Raw genomic sequence first — 12,051 nt, 5'->3', positions numbered from 1 at the left:
AGAAAAAGACATCTTTTACATCTGTGAATGAGAGAGAGAGAGAGAGAGAGAGAGAGAGAGAGTGTGTGTGTGTGTGTGTGTGTGTGTGTGTTGGGATGATTGAAGTAGTCTTTATTTACTTATTAAGATACTGCACGGAATAGGCCTTCTGACCCTTTGAGTCGCACCACCCAACAACTCCCAATTTAACCCTATTGTAATCGCGGGACAATTTACAATGACCTACTAACCGATATGTCTTTGGACTGTGGGAGGAAACCGGAGCACCTGGAGAAAATCCACACATTACACAGGGAGACTCCTTACAATGACGTCAGAAATGAACTCTGAATTCCAACCATCCAAGGTGTAATAGCATCAAATTAACCACTAAGCTACCATGACACCTTCACCTTGAAGAAATGTAATATCCATATTTTTAAGTTTTACCTTTTTAGTTCCATGGTGGGAATGAATCTGATGCCTTTTACACAGATTTGACATCCATGCCCGATAAAAGGTAAAATTCCTTGCAAATTCATTCTTGTGATGCCTTGTATCATACTAAACAAATATTGACCCGGATTTTAAATCAAATTTCCCATTCTCTTAAGTACATTGTGGATTAAATCTTTCTTAATTCTTCTGTAACAAATCAATAAAAGCAAAGCTTTGGGAGTCTGAGTCATTACATGGAAAAGGATCAAGGACAGAAGGTTTTCTCATCCATTCAGTGACAAAACACTGAAAGATTTTAATGCCTGTGAAACAAAATAGCTCAGTTATCCTGAAGTAGAATATTTTATATATAAGTTTAAATGTGATGGTCTCTAGGCTTTTAATGCCCAGCCTCTGTTCAATATACATTTTGAATTTCTTACGATATCTTTGATGTATCTTGAAAATCATTTCAAATATTTACTCTCTTTAGAGTATAGAATTAGATTCTTAGACTGGCTACAAATTTGCATTTCAATTAATACTGAACATAAGAGATCATCTTGGCTAAAGACATTTTGATTTATAAGAAGTCCTTCTGCTGAGCTCTTTATAAATCTTGTTTATAAAACTTACTGTGAAGCATTCTTGTAAGATTGATATCAAGCAGAGATAAAATGCAGTCATTGTTGGGAGCTATAGAAGAAGCATGGTTTCAAAGCATTCAGTGAAACACAAAGAATTTTAGAAAAAATTCCAGGGAATGCTGCATAGTCATAATTGGTTGTCAGTAGTGAAGTAGAGGTTAGAAGAATGCAAAGTAGCTCAAAGACAGAACATGATGGAGGTATTCTCAGAAGTGAATTGGTGACTTTTGAAAGATTGGAAACAAAAGCTGGGGTCTGAAAATGGTTCCTAAGCACCACCAAACTTCAACAATGGCAAGTTTAATACTACGATATTCAAAAATCTTTAAATATCTTTCTCAACACCAGATTGAGAGCTATTTTCCTTGTGTTTTTCTCTTGCATCCTAATTTTATTACTTTATGGCATAAAATCAAAAATAAACATTAATAGAATGTGCAGTGCTTTAGAAGCTATATTATGGGACTAATAATCCAAAATCTTAAAGGGTCCATCAACTTTTGTAAAATCTTGCCCCAGTGCTGAGGCATTTAAGTTGTTGCTTAAATAAATCTGGAATTAGAAAAGCTAGTATCAAAAATGACAATGTAAATTCCTGAGTTATTGTAAAATCCACTTGGTTCACTAATTTCCCATAGAGAAGGAAATCTTTTACTGTAACACTCTCTATTCTGAACATGATTCTAGACCCAACCAATGTGGTTGACTGTGAAAGTTCCAACAAGGAACCCAGTGCCAAAAGGTGATTTACCACTACTGTATTTCCATAGGTACTTAATGATGGACAATAAACACTGACCTTCCTTTTGTTGCCTAAACCCTTAAAGAATAAAAATTAAAATTGAACATTTATTTACAAATATAATTTCCCCAATAATATTTAAACACCATACTCCAACTGTGCCCTGACCTATATATCTATCCAGTCCTGAAAGAAATTATAACCCTATTGCCATTCCTTAGTTTCCTTCCCGAACTATTGCACTTAAATGGATATGCAAAGTGGACATTGTAACAAGGCATTGTCTACCATTTTAATCAGGGAGCTGCTTTCTGCTAGTGTTAGAACTGAAGGAGAGATATAGCGGCCAATTCTAACCAAACAATTGCTGCTGCTGGTGGCCCCCATGGATTTATTATACTTGTATAACCCACCCACGGCTCCAATAATGATTGTTCCAAAGTCGAAGATATGTATTTGATCCTTTATTAGCAATTAGCAAACATACAATCTTGAAGCGATGAAACTAAGCGTACCCAAGTGTAAGTTAAGCATAATTGAGCAGTCAGCAAAAGGTACAACATCCATCGGCTCCCAGTACAAACAAGACTGCCGAGAACAAAGCACAACTACGTATCTAAACCCTACCCTACACCCCACCCATGTGTCTAGTTACCATGATAAATGCAAAACGTAGAATACAATGCAGATAGAAAACAGATGCAGGGCTCCTACAAGAGAGAAACGGTGCCTTATTTAGCGGCGTTTCGTGGTAGAAAACAATCCTGGCCTGTGCTGTGACTTGGTTACAGAGAAAGAAGGATGTTCAGGCCCATGGCAGCAGTCAGGGCTAGGTCAGAGTAATTGGGGTTAGGTGGTGGTTGATGGAAGAGATTTAGGACCAGTGCTGCAGTCTGGAATGGATATAGTGTGGATGCTGTAGAAGGATGAAAGAAAGCTAGAAACCTTAATCTGACATGCATCCTGAATTAATGTTGTGATGGTAGGAGTGATTGATGATGTTCATCTCACCCCACCCCCTCCCTCCCCCAGATAAAGTAGACTAGCTGGATACCTATAACACTGCAAAAGGAGCATTACTCATTCCTGACCGGTCCTCTGTGCCTGAACATTCTTCCCTCCCCCAACCAAGTTACAGCACCACACATGATTATTCTTTAACAATCTTTACCACCACTGATGATTTGCAGGAGGGTGGGCAAATCCTTGAAAGTAACAGGTCAAGTTTCCAGAACAAAACAAAACAACCCCAAGAAATGGTCATTATCACATTTCACTCTGTGGGGAGAAATGGATTTTCAATTGTTTAATGCTGAAAGAAATCAGCATTATAAGATTGAATTTCCAAGCTATTATCTCACAATCTAGCCACATGAAATGCTGTCTGTTTATCTGCCTGCCCAGACTGCTAATATTGTCTGCCTTCCTGAAGTCTTTTATAGACCTTTTTACCAAGTTGGCTATTTTCTGTCAGAAAATTTGAAAATCAAACACATTCCCATAGCAACCCATGCAATGTTCAGTACAGTTTCACACTTTCACCATTCCACCCACTTACTGTCTTGTACATTTGAACATGGAAATCAAAAGTGCTCTGGAGGTCAGCCAGAGGCCAGAGCATTTGATTCCTTCTCTGCCATTACATTCAGCACTTACTGCGGGATTGTAGTTCAATCATGCTGAGCTGGGGAGTTGGATACCTTTTAAATCTGGCTGTCTTTCTTGCATAGCATTGTTCATTTCAATGGGTCACTAGAGTCTGGATTCAAAATATAAGTGTAGGTAAGAGAATTATCTTTGTTTATTTGAGTTATAATTAAAGTATTAATATTATCAGTTAAATGTTATTAAGTCATAGAGAAACAGCATGGAGACAGGCCTGGAGAAGTCTGAAGATGCTGAAAATCCAGAGCAGCACACTGTCCACATGATCATCAGAACCCTCTTTGACATTAATCCTACTCTAAATCCATTTTGTTCTCCCCATATTCTCATCAATGTCTCTAGATTCTGCTACTCATCTACACCGTTTGGCCAAATTACAGTTGCCAATTAACCTACCAACATGCACTTTCTTGTGATATGGGAGGGAATAGAACACCCAGAGGAATCCCAAGGAGACCATGCAACTTCCACACGGATAGCATGAGAGGTCAGACTTGAACCCAGGTTAGAACTCTGCTCACTATAGCACTGTGTCACAATAAAAATATGTTGTAGGTGTTTTTTTGCCAATAATAATTTCTATTTTGTTTAATTGGTTTTATACCTGGTGATTGTACACATTCAGAAGCAGTTCAATGGCTGAAAGCAGACAAGTGACCATTGATAGGATGGTAGTCATGAGGTAGTACCAGGAATTACCTCCTGCCCTGGTTCTTGTAGATTGCCATGCCAACATGACCTGGCAATTAATCTAAAGACAAAGACACAAAACATCCAGAGACACAAAACATCAGTAAACTAGTACTACTCCATCCTTCTCCATGTCCTTTATCATAGGTTTGCAATTTTTTATCCAATTCTCTCCGAAAGGCCACAGTGAACCCTGCCTCTATCTCACCTGCTTTCCTTATATCATTATCAAGTTCCCATTAAGCAGAGTGTTACAATTCACCCATTTCTTTAGTGTCTTTAATTATCCAACCCACCCCTATTCTAAACCTCATCTTTATCACTCACTTAAACTTACACTGTTTGAGCCAAGCCCAAAGTAATCTCAAGGCACACCTTATCTTCTGACTAGACAATTAATCAGCCCCATCCAGAACTCCTGGATGAACCATGAGACCTGCAATCTGCTGAGGGTAGGTCAGAGGCATTCAAGTCCGGTGACCAGGAAAGTTCCAAGAGATTCAGGTACAATATCCAGAAAGCCATCTCACAGGCAAAGTGGCAATTCCAGACTAAACTTGAAACGGCAAAGGATGTTCAACAGTTGAGGCAGGGCTTGGATGCTACCATCTCTTGTAAAGTAAAATCAAGTGACACAGGTGACGACAGGTCTTTGCTTCCAGATGAGCTCAATGCCTTCTATGCTCACTTTGACCATCAAAACATGGAGAAACCATCATGAACTCCGCAGCCCCCGATGATCCTATGATTTCAATCTCTGAGGTTGATGAGTGAGCAGCCTTTAGGAGGGTGAACCCATGGAAAGCATCCGGCCCAGACAGGGTAACTGACAAAGTACTAAAGACTTGGACTGATCGACTAGCTGGAATGTTCACTAAGATCTTTTACTTTCACTTCGGCAGTGTAACCTGCCTCAATGGCTATCATTGATGTAGCACTTACATCCACAGTGATGAAGTGTTTTGAGAGGTTGGGGATGAAGCATATGAACTCCTACCTGAGAAGTGACTTCTATCAGCTCCAATTTGCCTACTGAAGCAACGTGTCCACAGTAGACACCATCTCGTTGGCTCTTCACTCAACCCTGGAGCATATCATTAAGCTTCAAAACCTTGACCACAATACCTCTTTGTGCAATTGGATCACTGAGTTCTTTTTCACCCAGAGAGTGGTGGATATGTAGAATGCTCTGCCCCAGAAGGCAGTGGAGGCCAAGTCTCTGGATGCTTTCAAGAAAGAGATGGATAGAGCTCTTAAAGATAGTGGAATCAAAGGTTGTGGGGATAAGACAGGAACTGGATACTGATTGTGGATGATCAGCCATGATCACAGTGAATGGCGGTGCTGGCTCGAAGGGCCGAATGGCCTACTCCTGCACCTATTGTCTATTGTCTATTCACTTGCAGACCCCAGTCAGTTCAAATTGGCAACAACATCTCCTTCACAATCTCCATCAGCACAGGTCCACCACAAGGCTGTGTGCATAGTCCCCTGCTCTACTTGCTTTACACTTTTGACTGTGTGGCTAAGCACAGCTCCAATACAATATTCGTTTGCTGATGACACCACTGTCATAGGCTGAATCAAAGATAGTGTTATAGGAGGGAGACTGAAAACCTGGCTGAGTGATGCCCCAGAAACTACCTCTTACTCAATGTCAGTAAGAACAGGAGCTAATTATTGACTTCAGGAGGAAGAAACCAGAGGTCCATGAGCCATTCCTCATTGGAGGATCAGAGGTAGAATGGATCAACAACTTTAAATTTCTTGATGTTATCATTTTAGAAAACCTGTCCTGGGTCCAACATGTAAATGGCAATTATAAAGAAAGCACAGCAGCGCCTCTGCTTAGGAGTTTGCAAAAATTCAGCATGACACCTAAAACTTTGACAAACCTATAGATGTATGGTTGAGAATATATTGACTGGCTACAGCTTGGTATGAACACACCAATGCCCTTGAATGGAAAATCCTACAAAAAGTAGTGGATATGGCCCAGTCCACTATAGGTACAGCCCTCCCGCCATTGAGCACATCTACAGAGAGCGCGGTTGCAGGAAAGCAGCATCCATCGTCAAACCCCCACCACCCAGGTCATGCCCTCTTCTTGTACTGCCATCAGGAAGAAGGTACAGGGGCCTTAGGAGTCACACCACCATGTACAGGAACAGTTATTACCCCTCATCCAACAGGCTCTTGAACAAAAGGGGATGACTTCATTCAACTTCACTTTCCCTATCATTGAAATGTTTCCACAACCTATGGACTCACATTCAATCACTCATCATCTCATGTTCTCGATATTTATTGTTTATTATAATATTATTATTATTTCTTTAATTTTGTATTTGCACAGATTGTTGTCTTTTGCACACTGGTTGAATGCCCCAGTTGGTGTAGTCTTTCATTGATTCTATTATGGCTATTATTCTATTACAGATTTATTAAGTATGCCTGCAAGAAATTGAATTTCAGGGTTGTATATGGTGACATATATGTACTTTGATAATAAATTTACTTTGAACACTGAGCTAAACAATTTCAGGTAATCAACAACTCCAGCCTTTGAATCCCTTGTTTCTAGACAACTTTGCTTATTCACAAATTCCTGTACCACCTCCTTTCACTTGTCTCTGCTGTCCCTTTTTTGTTATTTAATCTCTCTGACCTTCCATTCTAATACAAGCCTTCACCTTTATTTAAGCTCCCTCACCTCACTTTTTCCATTCCAAATGATAGGTCATCAAGCTGAGTTATTATCATTAAACCTCTTCCTCCGTCTGCAGTTTCTGTCTGATTTGCTCAATATTTCCTTTTGTGTCTTTATTTTCTACCAAACACTTGACAGTGTTAAGGGAATCAAGACACACAAGCGGGACACTGATTGGTGTACTGCTGCTTCTGTGCCTTATGTTCTTATTGTCAAAAACTATTTTTTACTGAAATGATCTTTGGGATATCTGGATTTCTTTCCTTTTTGTAATGAAATTTCTCTGTTACAGCAGTGGCTCGTCTTAAATGGCATTCAGTTTGAGTTCTGTTTTTTATATGCAACACAACTGAATTGAAAATGCAGCCACAAAAGAAATCAATCCCATTGGATATGGCATAGTGCACAAACTAAGAGTAAAATTGATTCACTGTCCCCATGTGCACAGCTCTTGAAAACATCGATGTGCTGGGTGCACAGTCATGATTTCATTTGACAGGCATTGCTCTTTTGTCAACAGTACTGCATTGATGGGGAACACACTGAAGAAACTGTGTGGATCTGAAGGAAGAATACAGGCCTTAGCAGGAGGATTAAAGTTTGCATTACTTTTAAAGTTATAAGACTGTTCTTAGCTGAACTATTTACAAAGAGAATGCTATTGAAAACAACCATAAAATATTCTCTGATCGCCTGCTCCGGGAAAGGTAACTGCCTTTCCTTGAATGAGCCTTGACTCTGATCCTTCCACTGGATGTCTAATTTGTCAATATGATATGAAATCCAACCATCAATCAGAGACGTGGGGTACATGCCACAATCTCCATCATATGTGGGTTAAAAGGATAACATTTGAACTGACTTCAGTACACTGGCAGCAAATTTCAAATAAGTGCAAATATGTTGGGTGGAAAATGGAAGAACAGTCAAGATAGGACTGGAATAGTCTAATCTGGTGGTAATAAAGGGACATACATCCACTGCATTTAACCCTGAGATTTTTCTTGTGGTGACATGTATGTACTCTGATAATAAATTTTACTTTGAACTGTGGATAGATGAAAGCTTTCAACCACAGATGAGCTAAAGTATAAGTTCAACAAGGTGATTCTCCAAAGTTCTATTGTAATGGTGATAAAAGGGATGAAAACACATTGTAATCAAAAATCACACCAAAAATGTAAGTGTTTCAAAGTACTTCCTGGGATGAGAAAAGTGAGCGAAGTGCAAGTAGACATTTTCTTTTATTTTTCAATACTTAGTCATAGTTCCAATATTTTAGTCATTTTTGTTCAAAATATAATTTGACAGATCTGAGACGGTAAAATTCACCAAATTGTGTTGGATAGAACCAAGAATTGATAGCTCATGTGCAAAAGATTTGAATAAGATTGCTAGGTGGTAACGTTAGATAAGAAATAAGAGAGATTCAGGATAGATCCTTGAGGATCTTGGAAGGCAACCTTGTGAGAGTGAGCACAAAAACAATTGCTGGTGTGATAAACAAGACTAGAACTAAGGAAGAGTGGTTACCCTCACATAAAAATATGGGAAGGACTTGATAGGAAAGGGAATTGTTGGGGGAGGCAGTAAATAGAAAGAGCTTAGAATTTTTAATAGATTAGGATTGGCAATGGACCTTAAAGTGCAGAACAGTATTCAGGATAAAAAGACATTAGTAATGTTAGCCAGCATTGAGTCCCAGAAACAAAGCAGAATTTTCAGTGGTGTTTATATATACCATGAGTGGCCACTTTATGAGGAATAGCTGTACACCTGCTCGTGAATGCAAATATCTAATTGGCCAATCATGTGGCAGCAACTCAGTACATAAAAGCATACAGGCATAGACAAGAGGTTCAGTTGTTGTTCAGACCAAACTTTAGAATGAGGAAGAAATGTGATCTACATTATTTTGACCATGGAATGATTGCCAGTGCCAGACGAGGTGGTTTGAGTAACTCAGAAACTGCTTATTATCTTGAGATTTTCACACACAACAGTCTTCAGAGTTTACAGAGAATGATGTGCAAAACAAAAAGAAATCCATTGACTGGCGGGTTTATGGGCAAAAATGCTTTGTCAGAGCAGAATAGTTAAGTCTGTTTCAATCTGACAGGAAGGTGACACATAACCAAACATGCAAACTAGAGGTCATGGGTTAAAGGTGAAAGGTGAGATGTTTAAGGGGAACAAAGAGTGAACTTCATCATTCAGAAGGTGGTGAGACTGTGGAACAAGCAGCCAATGGAAGTAATGGATGCAGGTTCCATTTCAACGTTCAAGAGAAATTTAAATATGTATATGGATGGGAGAAATATGGAGGGCTATGGTCCAGGTGCAGGTCGATGGGACTGGGCAAGTTAATAATTCAGCGTGGATTAGATAGGCTGAAGAACCTACTTGTGTGCTGTCTTTATGACTCTATAAAGTGGCCACTGTGTGTATATAAAAAATAGAGACTGACGATCTACAACTTCACCGTTACTTTAATAGCAGTTGTTTATTCTCAGGCTGTCTCAGAAAGATATGATCTTACATTCACTAAATTAATAATCCAAATTTTGGATTTTCTTTTCAGCCATGCTCTCATAACACCCTTATTTGCAAGATTCTATTTTACCTGCAATACAAGTATATGCCCATTTCATATTTTCATGGTATTTAGTCACACCTGTAGCTTTCCAAGCAGCTGGTATTTGTGAAAATCACAGAGTCATGTATAATATTTGGATCTTGGATTTAATAATAGAATGCTCATGACCAGAATCAAGTATCTTGCTGTTGTACAAATATTTCTTTAATCTGCTCAAAACGTCGACTCTACTCTTTTCCATAGATGCTGCCTGGCCCGCTGAGTTCCTCCAGCATTTTGTGTGAGTTGCTCGGATTTCCAGCATCTGCAGATTTTCTCTTGTTTGAAATTGGAAATATGCTGTACCCTTACCTCTTTGCCAGCATGCCCATCATCTGTCCTATTGTTCACAACAAAAAACAAAGATAATGTGTTTTGGAAAACAATGAATCTAAGGTTTTTCTTTTAGATTTCCAAGACCAGTTATTTACTTGAATATTTATAGTTACCAACATCACAGCTAACTCATTGACACATTGACATTTCAAATTTTTAGTTTATTGTCTAGATACCAAATGGTTTTAGAAACGCAGCTTCAATATTAGTCCTTTTCCTCAGCCTTTTCAATGGAATTTTCTAAACATGTCTACCCCAACATACTGGTTCTATACTGTATTCATGCATCCTTCCTGAGCAGCAGTAGTTGACTTTATGTTGAGCTCATGGGTTATCCTCCACAAAACAAGAACTGAGGGTCCATTCTGCCATTAGCATGCTAATGAGCACTATAATCAGACACAATTACTTCAGTAGTACTTTTAACTACTTCTGTATTGTGACTGTGATCAAGTTATGACACTGAAGCTGGTGATATAGAAATCTTTATTCAGCACAACATGCCAGCATCATTCTGGATATACTGTCAGCCAAGGCTCACAAACCCAAAGGTACATCACATTTTTATGCCCTTAAGGTCAAAGGTAACAGGTGATTCAATACAATTTCAATAGTTACAATGATATTGTTTACTTCAATACTTTGGGTTAACAAATGGTTGCTTTGAGATACATAGTGGAAGCACATTGTAATTAATAAGACACCTCTGAAGGTCCAAGTACCTTTGGGAGAAACTAATTCTAAAGCCTTTTGATGACAGAGAGCCAGACGCCTGAAATTAATGTTGTCAGGGCTATCTGATTACACAAAAACTATTGATTGCCTATACTTGTGACCATGTTTGATATGCTAAGTGACAACATCCATCTGGTCTGCCAGTTTGCACTCAATAATCTGGCCTTGTTGCCTGGTTTGATGCAAGCCAATTAACTCAAACCCATTGTCTTAATGTTGGTTCTTGCATACGCAATCTCTTAGTTTGTGGGGCAACCTGCACTTTTAACTTCAATTTACTGCTTCCAATTTACGAAAAAAACCTGAGGGATAATTGCAAACTTCCTGAACTTATTTACATTTACAATAAGAACTGAAGACTGGTTCTTGTTTGAATTAATATCTGCTATATTCATATAATTTCAGAATTATGCACTTACAAAATTAACACATGCAAGGTCATGTTTCCAGAAATATTCCCAAAATAATTGCACTTGAAGCATTGTCATGCTAACGATGCAGATATGAGTGAGAAGTTGGGCATATAGGTGAGACACCTAGACATTTTTACCATGCAGAACTCCCAATTCATCATGTGTAGGAGAATGGGTTTTCCATGAACATTCATACTCAAGATATCTTCATCCACATTCTCCCACAATTGCGGGCAGTATTGTGTGGATCTGAGCTTGGAACTGGTGAGGAGGTGTTTTGTGGTAAAGGCAAATGTAGGGGTGACACAGGTGAATAGATGTTTGCAAGAAAGGTGGAAGGAATACTAAGGGGATAAGCAAGATGAAGGGAGAAGTGCTTCTGAAGAAAATGTTCGAAGATTCTATTAGAGGATTGGCAGAATGTTGTGGAAGCATACTGCTCTTCCTGTGAGTGAAGTAGGAGGGACACAAATCAGCAGTAAGCCAAACTCCACTCAACCAAACATGTGAGTTAGGATATAGTGTTCAAGTTCCAGGTGCTGTAGTTGGGCAACACACACACACACACACACACACACACATATTGAGTCAGAGTAAAACAGAGAACGAACCAGAAAGATACCGTATGTACTTAATGAGGCAAACTCATGACAATTAAGTACACATTCATAGGAAATTATGAGTATATGAAGCTAGACTTACATGTAAAATATCCAAAATTATACACAACATGAGTAAGCAATTTTAAAGTACATGAGAAGATTAATATCATGTAAGCATTTATTAAATTACCAAGCCTGGTCAACACTATACCAATATTTGGGATTAAATTTTTACATAATATTAACACAAAATGTTATTCAGATAGTGTTCTCCTTTGTGAACTAAGCCAAAACTTACAGATGATGACTTACGATGGTACAGACAACGGAAAGGCAACACAAGAATGTGTAAATGTGCTTTAGTCTGACTGAAAAACCGCACCAAAACAAAATGGCTGCTCTCCTCATGTGGTCCAACTGAATTTCAAATTTGAAGTCAACAGAGCTATCAGAATCATA

At 38.7% G+C, this 12,051-nt stretch overlaps 1 protein-coding gene across 5 annotated transcripts in view; it reads left to right on the top strand.

Annotated features, from left to right (window-relative positions):
- Positions 1 to 12,051, top strand: part of prickle2b (prickle homolog 2b) — a 205,662-nt gene that overhangs the window by 172,222 nt on the left and 21,389 nt on the right. The window lies entirely within an intron of this gene.

The sequence above is a fragment of the Mobula birostris genome, chromosome 16 (assembly GCF_030028105.1).
Source record: "Mobula birostris isolate sMobBir1 chromosome 16, sMobBir1.hap1, whole genome shotgun sequence".
In the NCBI taxonomy this organism is placed as follows: Eukaryota; Metazoa; Chordata; class Chondrichthyes; order Myliobatiformes; family Myliobatidae; genus Mobula; species Mobula birostris.
This window is presented reverse-complemented; position numbering and strand designations above follow the sequence as displayed.